At 35.3% G+C, this 23952-nt stretch overlaps 1 protein-coding gene across 1 annotated transcript in view; it reads left to right on the top strand.

The window, feature by feature from the left end:
• Positions 1 to 18210, top strand: part of LOC144617032 (phenylalanine--tRNA ligase alpha subunit-like) — a 240237-nt gene extending 222027 nt beyond the window's left edge. The window contains exon 3 of the mRNA XM_078450570.2: positions 18138 to 18210. The gene's annotated coding sequence lies outside the window, so the exon portion shown is untranslated. The remainder of the gene's footprint in view (positions 1 to 18137) is intronic.
• Positions 18211 to 23952: the final 5742 nt, after the last annotated feature.

The raw sequence follows: 23952 nt of genomic DNA, 5'->3' as shown, positions 1-23952 counted from the left end.
TACTGTGAGGAAAAAGACATGGATGTTCACTGTCACCACTGTTATTTAACACAGTACTGGAAGTGCCAGACTCAACAATCACACACACACACACACACACACACACACACACACACACACACAAAATAAAAGTCTTCCAAATTGGCAAGGAAGAAGTCAAACTTTCACTATTTAAGATGACATGATATTCTATATCGAAAACCCAAAAGACTCCACCAAATAACTGCTATATAACAAACAAATTTAGTAAAGTTGCAGGATACAAAATCAACTTAAGGAAATCTCTTGCATTTATATTCATCAATAATGAAGCAGCAGAAAGAGAAATTAAGGAATCCATCCCATTTATAGTTGTACCAAAAAACTTTAAGATATCTAGGAATAAACCTAACCAAAGATGTGAAAGATCTGTGCTGTGAAAACTATAAAACGCTGATGAAAGAAATTGAAGACGACACAAAGAAATAGAAAAGCTTTCCATGCTTCTGGATTAGAAAAACAAATATTGTTAAAAATTGTATACTACCCAAAGCAGTCTACATATTTAACGCAATTGCTATCAAAATACCAGCAACATTTTTCTTAGAACTCCCAATTTTTTGCTTACAAATTCTTTGTTCCTTTTACCATTAGATCTCTAAATTGTTCCTACATCTTCTTCCTTAGAATTAGTACCTTTCCAAGATCTATATCTTGAGCCTTGCCCACTTTTAAGTGTCTTCTTTTTTCAGTTTTCAGTTGGCTGTGTTCTGATTTACCAATCATCAGTGTTTTCTCATTGAGAGTTACCTTTATTTTCATGAGTGACATTATCTGTGTTCTCTCATCATTAGGATCCTGACACCCTACTTATATATCCACGGTCTCTGACTCTCCACTTTCATGGGTTTCACAGTTAAATCTCTTGGAACTGAATACTCATTTTCTGACTTAATTTGGTATTTTTAGTATTCTTTGCTGTTATTTTTATATAACCACCTGAATGGTTTGAAATATATTTTACATAATTTATATATTTCATATAATCACTCTTAGTAATGTTTTAAAATTGAATATTTTGCTTGATCTTTATAAAAATGTATGTTTATAAAATTTAGCATTCTAGCACTTAATTTATGCCTCTTAATGATACAGTTTCTTTAAACATATATTTAAATATTAAATACTCAACATTTACATTAATAAAAATATTTTAATATGATTTTTAATGGTTATATATTCATTGAAGATTATAATATTACTACAAAATGGCAATATGTAGTTCATTTAATGATTTTTCCACTTAATTATGTTTTGCCTAATATTAACACTACTGTTCATGATTTTATATTTGCCTTCACTAGAACATTAATACACATAACACAATGCAATAACCATGAGTTAAAGTTGATATTACCTTATAACATAGAATGATGGCTATAGCAGAGAATGTTTTTGCCATTATGAAGCTTAAACTTCATGGAAAATTTCCCCTGTCTATTTGTTTTTAATGCATCTGGTTTTTGTTTAATTTTTTTCTCCTATATATGGTAGACGGATGGATCAACTGGTGTTTTTAACACAATATGAAAGTATTTACCTTAAATAAGTAAATCTAGCCCAATTAATGGTGTTAAAATATTTTAATTTTTTTTAACGTTTATTCATCTTTGAGAGACAGAGAAAGAGAGAGACAGAGCATGAACGGGGACGGGGTGGAGAGAGGGAGATACAGAATCCAAAGCAGGCTCCAGGCTCTGAGCTGTCAGCACAGAGCCCGACGCGGGGCTTGAACTCATAAACTGCAAGATCATGACCTGAGCCTAAGTCAGACGCTCAACTGACTAAGCCACCCAGGTGCCCCGGTGTTAAAATATTTTATAGCTAATTCTTATTTAGGTTTGCCAAGTATTTTTTCCTGGTTCTCCCATTTCCTCTGAAATCTTTGCAGTTCTTTGGGGTGCCTAGGTGGCTCGGCAGGCTAATAAGCCTTTTGAGCTCTGGTTCGTGAGTTTGAGTCCCCAAATGGGCTCTCTTCTGTCAGCAGGGAGCCTGCTTCAGATCCTCTGTCTCCCTCTCTCTCTGCCCCTCCTCTGCTTGAGAGCATGTATTCTCTCTCTCTCTTTCTCTCTCTCTCTCTCTCTCTCTCTCTCACACACACACACACACACACGCAAGTAATAAACATTTAAAAAAATGTTTTCTTCACTCCAAATGCATTGATTACTAATTTAAGTTGCAAGCAATGCAAATGAACCCTGGCTAATTTAAGAAGAAAAGAACTTCATTAGAAAGATATCTGATAATAGAGAGAATTGAAGGAAAACACAATGAGCCAGGATTGGAAACCAGGCAGGAGCTTAGGGTGAACAGGCATTAAGAAGACTAAGCAAAAATGATATCATAGTAATATTCTGTTTAGAATGATCCTGTTGGCTCCATTATCAACAGGAATGTGACACTACTTTTTGAGCAATAAATAATTTCTCAATTCACCTCATAGCTTTCACCTACTTCATCAAAGCTTAAGGACTTGGACAGGTGCATGATGTTAGTGGAGCCTAAATTATTCATTAAGGGTTGGACTACTAGGGACAATGGAAACCTAACTGGTACTTTGGATTTTGTGGATGAGGGACATTCCTGCTTCTCTCTTAGACTGGCAGTTGGGAATTTCCACAAAAATAAGAATAGTATTTCGATTTCAGTTACCCAAAGATTGATAACTGTCCATTATACTGAAAAAATAATAGGAGCACTACTTTTTAAAACTTTATGTGGCATAGGAAATACTTAAAATATATGGTTGGTCAAAATTACAGTATGAGAAACATTTTTTTCTACTGTAATCAACATTTTATTTGGAATGATACAAAGGATATTTGGAATAATAGAAAAGGGACAGGGAAATGCAACATTGATGGTGATGTGTAATTTTAGACCTTGGTTATATGATTAGAAGTAATTTGAACCCTCTTCTGAAACATTCATGATTCAGTTGTTAACAGATACTACTATAGCTATTTTATGTATCAATTTAATACAGGGAAATCATTTATTGAAAAAAAATGTTGAGTGGTTAGAAGCATAGACTCTATGGTAGGTCTCCAGAATGACACACCCAGAACAAAATTTACCGCAGTCAGGTAGCTAAGGAATTAGAAAGTTACCATCCCAAATATTATCTTTAGTAGTAAACCTTCTTCATAATCTGTAGATTGGCAGGCTGCTGCACGCATTTGTTTTAATTTGCTTGCTATCACACATGTATTATGTGATCAATAAATGGTTGCTAATTATTGGTGATACTGATTATATTAATTTTGAATATCTAAATAAATGCTAACTTTTCTAAATGTTTCATGTTAAACAGATTGTCTCAGTAAGTGGATGCCATCTTGGACAGAAGAATAGCTGAGATTACTGTTCACTTTGTATGTTTAGAGTATTAAACACATTACTGTTTCAGGTCAAATTGCAGAGAAATGGTTCTAATGGCTTAATTAAATAATATTTAGGATGTGTGTTATTTTGTATATTAATTGATGCATTTCTGGGTATCATGTTTAATTTTGAGAAACCTGAAAGATTGAGTCTATAAATAAACATTTTTAGAGAAAAAAATACATATTCAATATTTAAAAATGTCCCCTCTAACCACCACCATAAACTCCTGGAAGCATTTGGTTCCTCATTATGGTAAAAAAAAAAATCTATTTCAGAGTGTAGAATGTTACATAAGTGTTGGAGTAATTTCAGCAATGAGATCCCTATTAAATATATAGTTTATTAAGGAGTGCACTGCAACTTGGCAGTGTTTTTGTCATAATTTTATAATCAGCCCTGATCTAGTAAGGTGCCTATTGTCCCAGGACAAAAATGACAGCAAAACTCTCAGGGGATTACAGAAATAGAAGAACATTCTCAAAGCAAGCTTTTGGGTGGTATAACTTCTCATCAAGAGTCATCTGATAAATCAAGATACTTAGGAAGGTACAAATCTGGTTATTTTTTGGTGACCCCGCACTGGGGTTGTGAAGCTGACAGTGGAGTGGGGGAGGGGCAGGTGAGACAGGAGTATGAATTATGTCATGCCTTAAGGGAAGAAAGAGCCATAGCATTGGAGCTACAAGCCTAGAGTGGTTCTCATGTCTAAAAAGGAAAGCTTCCATTGCAAAACCACTGTCTATTTTTATTTTATTTTCATTCCCCAGCAATTTCCAGTGGGTTGTTTTGTGGATGGATTATATGACTTAAAGCAGAGCATATAGCTGAGAGATTGCAAGTACTGACTCAATGTGAATCTCATCATCAGTCACTTTTCATTTTTTTAAGTATATAAACTGTTGGTAAGGCCCATGAGCTACTTACCACAGGAAAATTCCCAAGTGGCAATTGTAGAGGGATACCAGTCACTCTGGAGAAAATTCTGAAGGAAATTTTTCTTACTGGAAGACACCAAAATTTGTGTTACTGGATCATGATAGGACAACATGGAAAAAAACAATTGCCAGAGAGTATTTTAGAAACCTTTCATGATTATAAGGAACATAAAAAAGAACAAATATCTGTAAAAGTCAGATTCCATGGGTCGAACATCTCTTGTTTATTCCCACTAACCTGAACTTAATGATTTAAAGACAAAATATTTTAAGTGTGCTAAAACTAATGAAATGATAGAGGAAAATGTAATAACAAAATAAGAATGAATGCTATTCTTTTTACATTTTGGGGGGTCTGAGGTCAGTATATACACACTTTACAATATATACTATATATTGTATAGTATATGGAGCCACTGTGGAACATGTTAAAAATAACATGGAAATTTTTTCTAGAAAAATTTTATTTAAAAAATCCCATTGGTGATTCTACCATGCGTCAGTGTAGGGAACTAATAGGAAGAGTATAGAATTTGGGGTTAAATCTAATTCATGATGATTACATATTTATTTTACCTCCTTGAATCTGTATTTCTACCCATATAAATTTTCATTGAAGATTCTCTGAGCCAACACTTGCAAATTCCTTCACTTAATGTTCAATAAATTTGATTTCCTTTCTCATTCAAGGAAGAAAATCTACTCACTATTATTACTTAGTTCATATCACAAAATTATACACAAGAATGACATGATTACTGAGTAATTGCAATAGTATTATACTCCTAAGTTGTATTAAATAAAGCATATTTGTCCCCAAAGAGTTCATCTTCTGATTGACATTTGTAAAAGAATAAAAACAAAACAAAAAACCCTTGCTTACTTTTCTACCCCGAGGTACACACACACACACACACACACACACACACACACACGCACGCACAGGTGTTTGTTCCTCATGCAGAACTTCAAAAACTCTGAATTTCCTCAGTGGTAGGAGTGTCTTTGTTATCCAAAGAGGTGACTTCTGGTGGAACCCCTAGATTCAAGATGGGAGATGGTCTTCAGAAAAACTAAAGGTGGTTTGAGGGTTGAACCACCCCCTTAAGCCTCTAGGAAAGGGAGATTAAGTTCATCACTTGGCCAGTGATTTAATCAAGCATGCCTATGTGATGAAACCATGAGAAAAATTCAGAACCACAAGGGTCAAAGTGTTTCCTGGCTGGTGAACATATTTATGTGCTGGGAGTGTGGCTTCCCCTGACTCCAGATGAAAGAAACTCCTGCATTTCTCCCCATTCCCCCAAAATCTTGATCTGTTTGGCTCTTCTGAGTTATATCCTTTATAATAAAAACATACCTATAGTTCTGTGAATCATCCTAGTATATTATCAAACCCCTAACTGGGGTCATGGGAACCTCTGAATTTGTAGCCCAGTCAGGAGTTGGTGTGGGTAAGCTGAGGGCCCCATTCAGGTCTTGTGTCTGAAGTAAGGGGAGTCTTGTTGGGTACTGTGGGATTCCCAGCCTGTGGGATCTGGTGCAAAGTGTGAGTAGATAGTGTCAGAATTTAAGGACTTGCCTTTACCTCTCAGGATTGGATGCTAACTCTGGATAGTTACTGTCAGAAGTTAATTGGACTGTAGGACATCCAGTTATTGTCAGAAAATTGGCACTGGACCATAACACCTGTGTTATGTAGCTTTTCTGTATTTTTGTGATCCCTGAGTAACCTCCTTTACCAACTTCATTGAATTTTATGTTATTCATTGAAAGCTTTAACTTTCTCTTCTTGCTCACGTTCTTTTTCATCACATCAATGTCCTCTCATCACCTTTGTATGGTCCTCCATCATCAGCTGTTGAGTCTCAGTTTTTTTAATGTGCTCATTTCTACATTTACCTTAGCTACTCATTCCTATGTAAACCCCTTAATGTTTTTTACCATTATGCCACAATCCATTTCAGATATTTAAATGTCCAGTGCTGTCATTAAAATGCTATAAATCCTTCATTGTACTTGGTCAAGTGTCTAACATGTAACTATTCTTTACTCTCACGAAAAGTGCCAATCCAACAAGAATCTCACCTTCTCCACATTCATTACCTAGCTTACAGTTGTGCACCAACATTAAAATATTTTATTGTAGATGCATCTGGGTGGCTCTGTTGGTTAAGTGTCTGACTCTTGATTTTGGCTCAGGTCATGATCTCACGGTTTGTGAGATTGAACCCTGTGTCCGCCTCTGCACTTAAAAATGGGATTCTCTCTCTCCCTCCCTAACGGCCCCTCCCCTGCTTGTGCTCCCTCTTCTCTCTCTCAAAATAAATAAACATTTAAATATATAAAATAAAATATTTTCTTGTACATACACACACTCATCCAGCTCCAGTCTCTTTCCAACATATTGTCATAACAAACCTCAATCATGAATAAATGATTTTTCTCTATGCTTCCTCTAAACATGGTGGAGAAAAATCATGGAAAAAAATGTTAGTTCTTGACAGAAATTTATGATTACAAATTCATGATTGCCATTTTCTTTGGTGCACTAATTAACTCCCCAGTAATGTAAGTGCATATCACTACCTCTACCCCTCTTTACTCTGCTAACTATTCCCTGTGTGTACACTACCCTCTAATGGTCCTTCTCTTTCCTCCCCAAACACAGCTAAGAAGAGCTGATAGAATTGCCTCATGATGTACTGAGTTAATAGAAGCCTTACGTTTCACAGATGAACAAGCCAATTTTATATTTTTACCCATCTTCTCTTCCTGTTACCAAAAAAAAAAAAAAAAAAAGGTTTGTCTTTCTAGCAAAGGTCAAACACTCCACCTGTATTTTAAATCACATGCCCAAGTCTTACCTTCTTAAAGAAATTTTCCTGTTGTTTATTCCCACACTCTCTCTCGAGTGTTCAGTAGTTAATTTTTTTTAGTATCATTGTAATTAACAGGCAGCTTTGACCCAGTAACTCCCAATCATAAAACATCAAGGGAAACAAAAGCAACATTCATCTGAATCTCATTGTACTGTTTGCTGTGTTTTCAAAATACTCATTGCACCAACTTTTCACTTTTCCTTTAATTTGCAATCTTATAAAGTTTTCTACAACACACTGATTCCACATCTCAGGGACAGTAAACTTCTCAAACAGCCACAGCCTTCCCTGCCATTAAGCAAATGTGTATTTTTAATTTTAAGCATATTAAACTTCTTAATAGTCTTTAAATTAATTGAAAAAATGCATTGTTTTGCAACATTCAATCTCTTGGCTTTCATTGTATTGCATTACATCTCAGTAAAAATTTTTATCTTACCAACAAATTTTCAGTTTATTTTTCAGTAATCCTGTTCTATTCATCCTAGACCATTTTTTCTCATGAGCTCAGTTTTCTCAATGATTTCAATAGAATATATTCCTACAGATGTATCTATATGTTAATAATTCCCATCTGTATATCATATAGATCTTGCCTTTGAGCTCTAGACAGATATTTTCAATCTTCCTTAGGTACTTGGAAGTGTCCACATTTAACATGTCTCACATAGAAATTATAATTTTCTTAGTTCACTGAAACTGTGTATGATCCAGTTTTCCCCAAATTGGTAATACATTCCATCTACCTAGGTGCTCAAACCAGAAAATTGAAAGTTATCTTGAATATTTTTCTCTTCCAACTCATACATCAAATCCATCAATATAGTCTGTCATTTCTGTCTCCTAAATATATATCTAATCTGTCCATTTCTCAGGATCTCTGGATCATGACAGCCGCTCTCTTTTTTCTCTCCAAATTCTAGCTGCACTGGGCTTCTTCCATTTATATGCACTCGTCAAGCACTGTAATAACTCCATGAGGGTGCTTTGGGACAACTAAATCAAATTGATTCCATCAAAAGTCTCAAAGTTTGAGGTAAAATCAGGTGAATTTATTTCTCCTAGATGGAGAAATACATGCAGCAAGAAATGTATAAGTTTATTCACAAAAATCATCCTACTAATTTATAGCTATATCAGAGAAAGAATATCTAGAGGAGTGATTGATTTAAATTTTTTTAGGGATATAGCTTTGAAAAATTTCCAAATACAGTGCATATAAACACTGTCTCATAAATGTAGTTCAAAAAATTCAGCATGAGCATCTCTTTATAATATTCTAATTTACTGAGAAGATAAACCAACTCAGCTTTCTTATAAATATGAGACAGGTTTATTTTGCCTGTTAATTATTATAACACCTTTCAAATTTCTTTTTTTTTTGTTTCATTTTAAAAATATTTTTAATGTTTATTTGTTTATTTTGAATGAGAGAGAGAGAGAGAGTCAGCGAGGGAGAGAGGGAGAGAGAGAATCCCAAGCAGGCTCTGAGCTCTCAGTGCAGAGCTTGACCCAGGGCTCAATCTCACAAACCATGAGATCATAACCTGCGCCAAAATCAAGAGTTGGATGCTTAACCAACTGAGCCACCAGGCACCCCTAAATTTACTAAAAATATGTACATATATTTCATAGGTTTTCTTATATATAACATTTTTTAATGGTAAGTGCTCAAATGGTTTTAAGTAGTCAATGTTGTCAGAAACCTTAATTTATTGTTTTCTTTGCCTGATAAAAAAATGAAATAAAAAAAACTTCTCTATTAGACTTTAACAAATATACTCATATTCTCTCACTGTTCATAGATCTGACTTGGGGTGCTGAACATAGAAAATATTCAATGTACAAAAGACCTAAAATAACCTAAAAAGTAGCTCACATTCCTCTGGTCTAGTAATCTATTGCAATAAGGATTGTATTTAACTCTACAGGATTCTGCCCTAGGCCCCCTTTTTATGTTATGGATGCCCTCTAGTTGACATCTTTCCACTTAGCTAACTTCTACTCTCACTGATAACTCTCTGATGACTTTCTAATAATTCTTGCTGATAATTCCCAAATTCATCTCTGAATTCCATATTTCTTTTCTTATTTCTGGATCTATGCATCTAACTTTCTACCGGACATCTCTATTTTAATGCACTAACACCACCACTTTAAATATTTCTACCTTCACTACCTTTCATGAGCAGACAGTTTTTATTCCCATGATACAGAGTTCAGTGAATGGCACCACAATCTGTCCTGTGTTTTGTTAGATTCTATATTTGTCTATTTGGCATCCATTCATCACAAGACTAATTATATGAACAATATTTTCTCTACTGCATTCTTGATGCTATAGCATTTGAGTGCCTTAAAGATGAGGGGTGAGAGTTTTTTTCATCCTGGGCACCTCCCAGAGCTAGCTAATTACTAAAGATAATAACAATATATATATAAGCACATTTTTGATATGGAAACTAACAAACCCTGAGTCACCCAACCACATCCTTATTTAATCCTCACATACCAAGCCACTATTTCCCCTGACCTAAATCATCCCCAGGACAGGTACCAGGGAATTGGAGACCATTCCTCTGGCCCAAAGCTTGCTGGAATAATTCAAACTAGCCAGTATTACATTATTCACTCTGCCAGGTCTTGCATTTCTATGGAGGTCTTAACAAAGGCGCTGGCCTAGGTTATTTCCTGCCATCTGCTTCTGAACAGAATCTGGTTCTTTCCCATGTTTCTGTACATGGTGTGGTGAGCCCCTTCCTCTCAGGAAATATAATAAAAATCTTCTTTCAATGCCATAAGCCTCTTCTTGTCATATAGCCACCTCCATAAATTAAAATCCTGTGGGGACAAATGAGACACCACCTACCAAATTATCCAATGTAGAAACTTGAACATTCTTCATATTCTTTTTTGTCTTCTCAGGTACCACTTTCTTCATGCTTACTGCAACTATCTCAGTTCAGGCCACCATCATCTCTTGACAAAATTATAACAAGAACCACTTGTTGATACTTTTGCCATTGTCCCTTTTTTTAGTCTATCCTTCAAACTGAAGGGAGAGTGGTATCTTTAGAACCAGAAATATCACAGTGTGGTAAAATTTTCCAATAACTTCCCATATCCCCAAAGATAAAGTTCATACTCATAAACATAGCCGACAAATCCTCAATTACCTGGATTTTTTACATCTCTAGCCTCACCACTGGCCAGACATCCACATTTACTCTCACAGCTATGCTAGGAATCATGTAATGTTCTGGGAGCACTGTGTTCTTTTCACTTTCAAACCTTTTACACATAATCTTGTACTCGCCTAGCCAACTTTCAGTGTTCCTGGGACCTAAGAAAGTTTTTCTGACTCCTTAAAATGTTGGTTGGTTGTATAATTCCTTATACCCACCTCTATCTTAGCACTTAGGTTGCTTTAATGAAATAACCTTTTCTCATCTGTGTTCTCTATTAGGAAAATAAGTGACTTGTGGTCAAGCATTGTGTCTTAACATTGAATACTAGTGACTACATAATACAGTGCTTGCATTGTATTTAACATTCCAAAATGGTACAGAGAATTAATTCATTTAATATTAATTCCATGAGTTTGAACATTCATATTTAAACACTTTTCTATAGAAACATATTGTTCCCTCTTATAAAAAGTTCAGTCATGTATCTAAGAGTATATTAGCCCATTTTTGTTTGTTTTATTACATGTGAGTGGAGTTGGGTTTGTTGTGGTAAATAATGATGAATTTTTTCCCCTCATTATTTGCTAATAGCCAATATAATCCCAGTACAAATTGCATTTTCTAAGTATTCTTTCTGCTTGAGGAACCTGTGAAAGTATTTATTAAGTCTTAGTTCTGATTAAGTATACTAAATGTTACATTTGTTTACATATTAATAGTTGTCTCTTATCTGTCATACTTCTTAAACCTTGATTTCTATATTCTCCTTGTTTTCAAATTTTTGAAAGAAAAAGCTCAGTTTCTGTTTAATTAATTCAAGAGACTCATTTACATTGTATCTGCAGACAATTGATTTTTTAAGTATGGGTTAACTTTCTCCAAATAATTCCTTTTCTATTTATTTATTTATTTATTTATTTATTTATTTATTTATTTATTTTGAGAGAGAACAAATAGATGAGGGGAAGAGAGAGAAGAGAGAGAGGATCCCAAGCAGGCTCCATGCTGTCAGTGCAGAGCCCAGCATGGGCCTCTCTCTCATGAACCATGAGATCATGAACTGAGCTGAAATTAAGATGCGGATGCTTGGGGCGCCTGGGTGGCTCAGTTGGTTAAGCGTCCGACTTCAGCTCAGGTCACGATCTCACGGTCTGTGAGTTCGAGCCCCGCGTCGGGCTCTGGGCTGAGGGCTCAGAGCCTGGAGCCTGCTTCCAATTCTGTCTCCCTCTCTCTCTGCCCCTCCCCCGTTCATGCTCTGTCTCTCTCTGTCTCAAAAATAAATAAATGTTAAGAAAAAAAAAATTTAAAAAAAAAAAAAAAAAAAAAAAAAAGATGCGGATGCTTAACCGACTGAGCCACCCAGGCACCCCAAAAGAATTCACTTTTAAAACAAAATATCAATAAGTATCTTACATGCCATTTTCCAAAACTTTAATTTTAATGAAAATGGAGATTTGTTTTTACCTGTAGTGCATGGATTTGTTTATCATGAGGATCTGTATAAAAATTAGAAGTTTTGTAGGTTTATAATACTTGAATTAAATGTATGCCTACATTCAGGGCACCTGAGTGGCTCAGCTGGTTAAGCGTCTAACTTCAGCTCAGGTCATGATCTCACAGCTTGTGGGTTCAAGCCTTGGTTAGGCCCTGTACCAACAGCTTAGAGCCTGAAGCCTGCTTCGGATTCTGTGTCTCCCTCTTTCATTGCCCCTCTCTCAAAAATAAATAAACATTTAAAAAAATTTAAATTGCTTAAAAATGTATGCCTACATCCATTTCAAAAATATTTTGTCTTTTGGACTCCAGCCAAAGGGGATGGAGGGAGAGGGTGCTGGTTGCCAGGAATTTAAAGGATTGGAGGGTAAGGGAGGAGGGCTAGAGGTTGAGTCAGCCAATTGCAGTTGACTTAGTCGGTCATGGCTATGCAATGACTCCTGAATACAAACTCTCAAAGGACTGGGTCCAGAGAGCTCCCAGGTTGGTGAGCGCATGGAGATGGAGGAAGGGTGGTGCTCCTGGAGAGAGCACGGAAGCTCCACATCCTTCCCCCATACCTTGCCCTATGCATCTCTTCATCTGGCTATTGGTTCATATCCTTTATCATGCCCTTTAATCTTTTAAATGTGAGTAAATGTTTCCCTGAGTTCTGTGAGCCTCTCTAGCAAATTAAAAGAACAGAAGTAGGGGGTTCTTTGGAATCTCCAATCTGTATGTATCTAGTTGATCCAGAAGCACAGCTTAGGCCTTGTGACTGGTGTCTGAAGTGAGGGGTGAGGGACAATCTTGTAAGACTTAACCCTTCACCTATGGAATCTGATACTGTCTCTGGGTAGATAGTGTCAGAATTGATTCGAATTCTCAGAAACCCTTCCAGTGGCTGAGAATTGCTTGGGCACTTCATCCCCTAGATTGGAATTGGATCCACGAACCCCAAAAGAGTTGGTGTCATTATAAATATTATCTTAAATATAGTAAAAGCTAGAGAAGACACAAGGTACAGAAAATTAATTTTTGTTTTTATTATTTTAAGATTTTATTTTTGAGTAATCTCTACATCCAGCAGCATGGGGCTCAAACTCATGACCCTGAGATCAAGAGTTGTATACCCACAGACTGAGCCATCCAGGCACCCCCAGAATAGTAATTTTTAAAAGACAATCATCAATATTCTCTCATTTTTTGGAATATTAAAGCCTAAATATCAAAAGTAAAGGATATATTTATTTTAAAATATATTATGGTGAGTTTTATTTTAAATAATGCATTTCTAAACTTGGATTTTATTATACTGGTGGCATTTAATAATGTCCTTTTATGTCAGCCTTCTCTTAGACAATACATTTTAGAAGTTGTATTCAGTATAGATTTCATTATTTTAATTTTTCCAACATGAAGAATGCTGGTATATACTTCTTTTTCATCTGTAAGTATCATAGTGTGCTTATTTGTTTGAGAGTTTTTTATTTACTAATATGGACTATCAGGACTCAGATGTTGATAAATAGGATTTGAGGACACAGAACTTCACTTAAGTGCTGTAACTATCTTTGAAATGCCCACTAGAGCCAATTAATCTGGAAAGTTTAGGGGCCTAAAACTAGGGATGTACATTAGCAGTACTGGGTATAAAATCAACAAAAATGTAAGTCCTTGGTGATTTTTTAAATGTGTGGGAAGATAGATACAATATTTCTAGAACATTGTTTTTAATCTTCTGAACTGTGACACTGCTTTTTTTTTTAATACCAAAAACATCAAGAAGTATCATCTAGTTATACAAATAACTGAGTGACAAACAATTTGGGATAGTAAGGGGATTTAAAGCCTTCAAGCATGTTTTGCATGCTGCAAATAAAAAGAATGGATAATTTGTATTCTAGTAGAGAATTGAGCATATTGTTTTATATTATATCTAAAATATTATGACATTGTAACATTATATGACAATCACTGTACCCTTCATTTTCAAAAGGAAGAATTATGATTCATAAACAAGTCATTTTTTTCTGCAAATATGCAACTTTAGTGTCATCAATAACTGTAAAATTTCTATTAAATTTTATGTTATTATAATTTTCTAACTCTTAGTCAAAAATGCTTTATTTGAAATATATTATTTTTAAATTTTCCCATGTCCAAACATGGTAATGGTGCTTTTTTTTAATGTTTCTTTTTAGTTCGCCAAATTTGGTAATATTTTCTTTCACTTTTATATTAAACAAAAGAGTAATGCCTGAAAATCCTTTCTCATGATAACAAAACTGACAGTTCAGACTCTCTGTGTATGTTGTGTGTATCAACATTCACAGTTTCACTCTTTTGTTCAGTGGCCTGGAGGAGTAGAATGTACTGAATTATCACTAAAGATGCAGACAAGAACTATTTCATACATTTCTTCTTACTAGATTACCTCATAGAAAGATACTCATTGAATTTAAAGAATTTACAATTCTTCACAATAAGGGCATAACTCTATTTTTATGAGTTAAGAATGCCTGTAGAAAAAAATTTAAGAATAATTTAAATAATTATTTTACTTCTATTATGGTTGAATTGTGTCCCCATCCCCAAATTTATAGTGTAAAATCCATCCCCCAGGATCTCAGAATGTGACCTTATTTAGAAATACGTTCTTTAAATTGGTATCATTAGGGTGGGCTGTAATCCGATCTGATTTGTGGTCACATTGTAGGGGGGAGTTGGAGGCCTGCACACACATGGGGAGTTTGCCCTGTGAAGAAACACAGGGAGAGATAACCATCCACAAGCCAAAGAGAGAGAGGCCTAGAACAGATCTTTCCCTCAGGAAGAACCACCTTTGCAGATACCTTGATTTTGGACTTCTAGTCCCCAGAACTGTGAGACAATAGATTTCTGTTGTTTAAGCCATCTAGTTTACATTTCTTTGTTCTGGCATCTCTACCAAATAAATACCACCCCCAAATGCATATGTGTTGGAAAAACATGAAATGTTACTGCTTTGGGGGAGTGGGAATATACAAAATCATCCTTCATGTCCTTTCAGGATTTGGGACCCCAGATGTCAGCAGAAATGAAATTCATTTGAGAGGAGTTTAATGTAACAGTGTTTTATTTTAAAATCCCATGGAACCACTAACTTCAAAAATATAATCAGGACCATAATTTTCAAAATTTAGTTTTAAATCAATTGTCATGTTTCTTTAAGAAGCTAAGTGCTTGAAGAGTGGAAATGAATGCCTGCTTTCTCTGGATTTTCAAAAGGATCCTTTCAGAAGGCATATGGTGAGTTAGCCTGACTCGTGGATTTCAGCTATTTAGTTTCACAACTTATGGAGAAAGCAGGGCTATTTCAGTAGCAGAAGTTACCAGAAAGCTGTTTTCATAACCTTTTTTCTCAGCATTATTCATGCTGGAATGAATTAAGAAATCTCATTTCAATCAGGTATTAAACATCAATAAAATGAAGCACACGATATAACATATTTAATGTTAAGACCAAATAAAATGTTCATTAATAATTCTGTATCATTTAGTGTACAATAAGATTTTATTTTTATCAATGTGTTTCCTACACCAATGCCAAACTCCATTTTTTTTTTCTAATTTGATATACAGTAAGCCTATTTCACATTTGGAATGCCACTAGAAATGCCAGTAGAGATGAAGAAGAGAGAAAAAATTAGTTGAGTATTTATAGTTTGTGATAATTTATAGTTAAATGTTACATCTGTCCTGATATTTTCTCCAGTTGACCTCTTTGGACTGACTGGGAGAGAGGGCAAACAGCAGAGTTTAAGAAGGACATGTTTCTGTTTGTTGTCTATGGCAACTGACAAATCTATCTGTAATTTTTCAAATTAAAGATACAAATAGTAACCCAGACTAAACTGGGATCATGTTAAAAGTGTGGGATTGGGTGAAAAAAATACGTGTGTGTGTGTGTGTGTGTGTGTGTGTGTGTGTATGTGTTTTAATGTTTATTTTTTCCCCCTCCCTTCCACCCCGCATCAACCCTCAGTTTATTCTCAGTTTTTAAGAGCCTCTTATGGTTTGGCTCCCTCCCTCTCTAACTTTTTTTTTTCCCCTTCCCCTCCTCCATAGTCTTCTGTCAAGTTTCTCAGGATCCACATAAGAGTGAAAACATATGGTATCTGTCTTTCTCTGTGACTTATTTCACTTAGTATAACACTCTCCAGTTCCATCCACATTGCTACAAAAGGCCATATTTCGTTCTTTCTCATTGCCAAGTAGTATTCCATTGTGTATATAAACCACAATTTCTTTATCCATTCGTCAGTTGATGGACATTTAGGCTTTTTCCATAATTGGCTATTGTTGAGAGTGCTGCTATAAACATTGGGGTACAAGTGCCCCTATGCATCAGCACTCCTGTATCCCTTGGGTAAATTCCTAGCAGTGCTATTGCTGGGTCATAGGGTAGGTCTATTTTTAATTTTTTGAGGAACCTCCACACTGTTTTCCAGACCGGCTGCACCAGTTTGCATTCCCACCAACAATGCAAGAGGGCTCCCATTTCTCCATATCCTCTCCAGCATCTGTAGTCTCTTGGTTTGTTCATTTTGGCCACTCTGACTGGCATGAGGTGATATCTGAGTGTGGTTTTGATTTGTATTTTCCTGATGAGGAGTGACATTGAGCATCTTTTCATGTGCCTGTTGGCCATCTGGGTATCTTCTTTAGAGAAGTGTCTATTCATGTTTTCTGCCCATTTCTTCACTGGATTATTTGTTTTTTGGGTGTGGAGTTTGGTGAATTTAATGTTTATTTTTGAGAGAGAGACAGAGTGAGAGTCAGGGAGAAACAGTGAAAGAGGGAGACACAGAATCTGAAGCATGCTTCAGGCTCTGAGCTGTCAGCACACAGCCTGATGTGGAGCTCAAACTCACGAACCTTGAGATCATGACCTGAGTCAAAGTAGGATGCTCAACTAATTGAGCCACCCATGCTCCCTCGTGTGTGTGTTATTAATGAAACATTAAGAGAATCACACTTAAAGTCATCTATATTTTAAAGTTTATTTATTTTGAAAGAGAGAGAGTACACACACAAGCAGGGGAGAGGCAGAGAGAAGGAGAGAGAGAATCCCATGCTGACAGCATGGAGCCTGATGCGGGGCTCCATCCCATGAATTGTGAGATCACAACCTGAGCTGACATCAAGAGTGGGATGCTCAGCCTACTGAGTCACCCAGGTGCCCCATAAAATCATCTGTACCTTAAATACTAATTCAAAGGTATTAAAATTATGTATTGCAATGTTTATAATCTACTAAACTTAAAATTCTAAACATTAATCTTTTAAATATTAAATCTAAATGACTTAGAACATGGAAGAAATCATATCAGACAAAACATAGAAGTTATAGTTATAAATGAAAATACTTTTCTTATGTTTAAATATGGAAATTATATGACATTAATACTCAGTTTTCCTCTGTAAAAGCTATTGTGATTAAAATGCTTTAAACATTATTGTTCTTGGTTATTCTAAATGGGAAGTTCATAGAATTCTTTGTTATATTGTATGTAATCAACCATTTTTTCAATCCTAGGCGATATGTTCTCTCTGTATTTTATAAAACAGGCCCTTTAAATAATTTTTTAAGATACCTTCTTCAGCAAGAGGATTCTGGGAAGATTGACAGGTAGGAAACACCTGAAATATCTGCTCACTGAGACAACAATCTTGCTGGCAGAATCTGTCTAATGTCACTATTGGAGGGGCATCTGTGTGGCTCAGTCGGTTAAACATCTGACTTCAGCTCAGGTCTTGATCTTGTGGTTCATGGGTTCAAGCCCCTCGTTGGGCTTGTGCTGACAGCTCAGTGCCTGGAACCTGCTTCAGATTTTGTGTCTCCCTCTCTCTCTGCCCGTCGTCTGCTCATGCCTTGTCTCTCTCTCCCCGCCACCTCTCTCTCAAAAATAAATAAACATTATAAAAACTGTAATGTCTCTATGGGAGCTCTGGAGTCTATTGAGATCATATCTAGATAGATGGATGATAGATAGATAGATAGATAGATAGATCCATTTTCATTAAGAGGCTGTTTTCTTTAATTTTAGTTTGTAGCCTCAATTAAATTATACATGCAGGTGATTACAGAGTCAATTATTCATCAAGATCTAGTTTCTTAAGTTTTGTCTCTGTCACAATGTTACCACAAACTTGATGGCTTAAAATGAAGCACTCTTATTATCTTACAGTTTCTGTGGATCAAGAGTTGGACCACAGCTTCTCTGGGTCCTCAGCTTAAGAGTCTCACCTGCTGCAATGAAGGTATTGGCTGGGATTCTGGTCTCATCTCAGGGGTGAATGGGGGAATGATCCTCTAACAATCTCACATGACTCTTGGCAACTTTTGCTTCATGTGCTTTCTTGTAAGACCTTGCTATCTGTTGTCAGAGAGTGCCCGTAGCTCCTTGCCACATGGTCTTTCCAACATGACATCTTATTTTCTCAAAGATAGCAAGGGAGATGGAGTATCTCCTGCCAAAACAGATTTAGTCTTAAGTAGTATTATCATAAAAGTGTCATGTCATCACCTTAGCTATATTAGTTACAATTAAGTCATAGGCCTTGCTCACATCCAGGGGAAGATTACTCGAGGGGATGGGACACTGGAGTATGTACTCCACACATGGTATAAAAACAACCCTCTGGTCCCCACGTCACTCCATTTTTGATGCCTCGAAGCCAATCACTTTCCACTTCTTTCCTTGATTTTTTTTTCTGTTTTTTACCTCCACATATATAAATAATAGCATATTTAGACTGCTTCTTAAAACCATCAATTTTATAAATATTTTTACATTTAAATATATCTTTTTTTTTCATTTTTAACAATTATCACACTTGTAAATAGTAGAGGAAACCTTTCTTTTTGGACTATAAACTCCTAAAGGCAAGAACTGTACCTGTTCTATTCATCCTGATCTCAGTCTATCAGAGTGAGTGCTGCATGGGAGGATGCCAATAATATTAATTGAATAAATGAACACATAGAAATAAAACAATGCATATTCCATTATTTAATCCTGTCTCTTCCATGTTATAAGAGTTTAAACTTTTTTAACTCTAAGTTTGTCAACATATAATGTAATCATGGTTTCAGAAGTGGAATTTAGTAATTCATCACTTACATATAACACTCAGTGCTCATCCCAACAAGTTCCCTTCTTAATGCCCATCACCCATTTAGCCCATCCCCCCCTATAACCCCTCCAGCAACCCTCAGTTTGTTCTCTGTATTTAAGAGTCTCTTATGGTTTGCCTCCCTCTCTCTTTTTATCTTATTTTTCTTTCCCTTACCCTATGTTCATCTGTTTTATTTCTAATATTCCACATATGGTGAAATCATATGATATTTGTCTTCCTCTGACTGACTTATTTCACTTAGCATAATATACTCTTTGTATATTTAAGAAAAGCACTTATCTATCTGATATGTTGAAGAAAAGCATTTATCTATCTGATATATTTCACTGCATCACCAAATCTATCACACACTTACACAGTATCCATAGTTTATAGGTTGAAAATAGTTAACTTTCTTATTTTGTTATATTATTCATTATTTACATTATTAAGACTACATAAATGTCACTTGTATCCTAGCCTCATAGTATTCAATTATCTTTTCCTTTCTTGAACAATTTGTTTTCCTTGCAATTAACAGTTTTCTTATTCTGTGTTTGTTTAGCCTTTTATGTAATGATCATAAATTCAGCTACGAAGACTTCTTCCATAAAGTTATCCAAATCTCCTTTCAGTGTGTTAAAATATAAGAGTTTCTCGATGCCATTTTCTTGGAGACACTTGGTACCATCTGACATACTCATTTTGGAGAGAGAGTTATTTCTTTCTGTTGCACAGCTGTTGTTCTAGTTCTTTTCCTTAACCTTCATCTCAAGGAACTCTTTAACATTTCTCTTGTATTCTGAATCTTATGTTTTCCTCTCTTTGTTTATCCTCTAAATTTTGGTGGAGGATCTCTAAAACAAGCTTTTGAGAAGGATTCATACAAATAAAACTTTTGAGATCTCACATAAAAGAAAGCACGTGTAGTCTACCCTAAACTGAATTGATGATATGGCTGCATATGGAAATCCCTTTTGCTAATTTTTTAAGTTATTGTTCCATTGTCTTCTAGCTTTCATCATTGCTATTGAAAAATCCAACAGCATATAGAATCCTGATCATTCCCTGTGCTTCTCCATTACAATATTTTAACATTCTGTATGCCCCAAATTCTTAAAATTCTTGATGATATGCCTTAGTATAACTCTGTTTTTATCATTGTGCTGGGTACTCTGTCTTTCAATCTGGAAATTCATATTTCTTAGTTCTGTGAGATACATTGAATTATTTATTTAGTGATTTTCTTCTTTCTGATTTTTTGGTGTTGCTGTTTTTCTTTCTTTTGGGGATTTATAGTACTTGAATGTTACATTCTAAGCCTAAATTTCTAATTTTTCTGTGTGTATGTGTGTGCTGTTGTTGTTGTTTTTTTTTTCCTTTTCTTTTTTCTGCATTTCTCTTCTCATTTTCCATTCTCTGTGTGTGTGTGTTTCTGTACTTTAAGGGAGATTTTTCTCAAATTTATTGTTTAATTGTATAGAAGGATATTAAGTATGCATTTCTGCTGACAAACTTTTAAATACTGAAATTGCTTTCTTATTCTATGTTTATTCCTTTTTTGTTTTTTGATACTTTGTTTTTTGATACTTGTAAAATCATTTTTTATCTTTCTTAGGATATTGATGCTAAGGATACCTATTTTGCTCTCTAGTTTTATTTACTCTGCAAGTTGCGGATTTTTTTAATGATGTTTTGATATTTATTTTTCACACTAAAAGCTTTCCTTAGTGTCTAGTTATTTTTAGATACATTCTCACACTGAAGAAGGGAATAGTGGAAGATGAATGGAAGCCTTGTGTATGGAGAGGATTGGTTTATTGACTACATTTCACTGTGAGTGGAATGGTTGGGCTCTTCTGATGGGGAACCACCGGCATCACTATTTTTGGATCTTTATTATTTCATTGGTCTGGGTCTTCAGAGATGAATTTTTTAGCCTCTTCCTAGAGAGTATTAATCAACTTGCTGAAGACCAAGAATGGCGAAGTAGAGGTTTCAATATTTAATTAATACATTTTTCTTCAACTTTTCTGTGTTAGCATAGTAACTCCCCGTTCTACAAAGCTGAGGTATCTCTAGTAAATACAACTTCTGTTTTTCCTCCTTCAGAGAATAAATCTCTAGTCTTCTGCTAGAGTGCATGTGTGTATTTGAGGCAGGGGCAATTATCTTCTTCTGTGGGGAAGGACAGAGGATCTGGGTGGGGGGGAGGGACACTGTAGACTGGCAGGCAGTGAGGGATTCTGTTAGATTTGTAAACACACTTTCTACCAATGTCTTGTTTTGATGATTTATTCTTCCATGAGATTCAGTGTTTCTCAACGTCCCCATTGATGGTTTAGGATCCTGCTTTCTCTGGCCTACTGAGTCAGTGATGACGTATTTTTCTTGTGCTTTTCAGTTCTGAAAATGTTTTACCGTCATCTTCTCTCCAATATGTTAGTCCTTTTTGGTAGAAATAAACAAAACATTTTTCTGTCATTATAGTGAAAATTCAGAGGGACTGTAATGAAAATATGTATTTAATCTTCTACCTTTAATCTGAATCTAAGAAAATCTTTATGCATAACTTTTCAGTTAGTCAAAAGGACCACATACTAGTTTTATCAAATTGATTTGAAAAAAAAAAATGACTCTTAACTATGGAGAACAAACTGATGGTTCCCAGGTTGGGGAGGTGGGTGGCAGGATGGATGAAATAGTCATGGGATTAAGGAGGGCACTTGCTGAGATGAGCCCCAGGTACCTTATGGAAGTGGTAAATGACTGTTGCATATCTGAAACTAGTATTGCACTGTTATGTTAACTAACTGGAATTTAAATAAGAACTTAAAAGATGACAAACTGCGCAATAATAGGTAAGGATGAAAATTATTTGAAAATGGTAGCTGGTTTCCTGTAGCTGCTTTAACAAACCACCACAAACTAGGTGGTTTAAAACAACAGAAATGAATTATCTCTGTGTTCTGGAGGCCAGAATTCCAAAATCAAGGTGTTGGCAGGGATGTACTCCCTCCAGAGGCTCAGGGGAAGACTCTGTCCCACACCTCACCTAGTGCTGCTGACCCACGGCAACCTTGGCATCCCTTAGCTTATGGCTGCATCACTCCGATTTCTGCCTCTGTCTTCACATTGCCTTCTCAGTGTCTCTGTGCTTTCTCCTTTTCTGTATGTTTGCTATTCCTTCTTTAAAATAAGGTGACGTTTGGGGCACCTGGGTGGCTCAGTGGGGGTTAAGCATCCAACTCTTGATTTTGGCTCAGGTCGTGATCTCACATTTCTTGAGTTCCAGCCCTGTGTGGGGCTTTGCACTGACAGCACAGATCCTTCTTGGGATTTTCTCTCTCTCCTCTCTCTCTGCCCTCCCTGATTCATGCTTTCTCTCTTTCAAAATAAATTACTAAACTTCAAAAAAGTAATGTAACATTCATAGATTCCAGAGATAGGTGTGAGAACATATCTTTAGGTAAGGACAGCATTCAACCTACCATATTTTCTGTTGAAAATAATAGATATTTTCCTTCAATGTTTGTCTTTTTTCAAAATAAAGAACACAAAGTTGGATGCATTTTTAAAAATATGCTTACTGCATGTAACATATAAAATTTTGTCTAACACTTATAAATTTCAGTTGTAAAAGAGATAAAAATGGATAAACAAACCAAACAAAACTGAATTACCTATTTACTAATGTATAACAAAATTAGAGTGTTACTAGACCAGACATTTTAGGATAGATGATATTCATTGTGTGTGCAATGTAGCAAAACATAATACGAGGTATGGAACTGACACAGTGCTATGCTTATCAAAAATGGTTCACAGAACACATACTACTAAGAATTGACATCATATCTAAAATAAGCAGAAAATTATTCCTCTGAAAATGTGAAAAATAAACTCAAATTCTGTGTGATTTGTTGATTAAATAACCTCAGTTCCTGTCATACCATTAGAAAATAATTTTGGTTTCACCAGCAACTATGTAACTTTGCTTTTTTTTTTATTTTTAAATGAGACAATCCGCAGTAAAGCAGTAAATGGAAAACTTGAGACTGTCGTAATATAGAGAGTATCATGAATAAATAACATTATACAGGCATTTCAGATTTTGAATAACCTAAAAGAGGTATTGTTAGCTTTTATTTGAAACTTGGCTGTCAAAAATCTTTTACTTCTTTTGGCATCATCAATGTATTCTAACATTATTGGATATTTCACATAAGAATATAATGTTTTTTAACGTTAGACATAAAACTCAGCATATATGTGACAAATTTAAAACATTAATATTTCTTTGTGGCAGCTAAGATTTGCTGATTCAAAAAGCAATTACAATTTTAATTAAATATATTAGCATACTATTATAGCAGCAAAATTCATTTTCTTATAATACTGACATGTATATTGACATCTGACTGTTGGCTTAATTACAGTTAAGCTGTTAATAAAACATCAACTCTGCCTTGTCTCTCTGGATAACTTAACTTGTCCAGGTTTGTATAGTTTGTCAATTGAATTGGTTAAAGACTGTACCACCAGTAAATAAGATTGCTGAATGGATAATCTAATTCAGTCATTAAAATGAAACCATCCCGCAGTCAACATAGATCTTTTCCTTTTATAATGACCAAGTCAGCTTTACTTTGATGAAGCATATTGGTTAAGAATTTGTCCCAAAGCTATTAAGAGAAATCTAATAAAATGATAGCTTAAACAGAATCATTTGTCTTTCATATAAAACAAGTTCAGATGTAGGCAGCCTAAAGACTGCACAGTGAGTCTTTCTAGCTTTCTCTTCCCCAGCACTTGTATATCTGATCTCAGTGTACCTGCCAGAAGTTTAGCTTATGTTGGTCATGTTTCAAGCAGCAGAATGGT

This window comes from Panthera onca, chromosome C1 (genome assembly GCF_046562875.1).
Source record: "Panthera onca isolate mPanOnc1 chromosome C1, mPanOnc1 haplotype 2, whole genome shotgun sequence".
Taxonomy (NCBI): domain Eukaryota; kingdom Metazoa; phylum Chordata; class Mammalia; order Carnivora; family Felidae; genus Panthera; species Panthera onca.
Note: the sequence above shows the minus strand (reverse complement) of the source record. Positions and strands in the feature narration are given on the sequence as shown.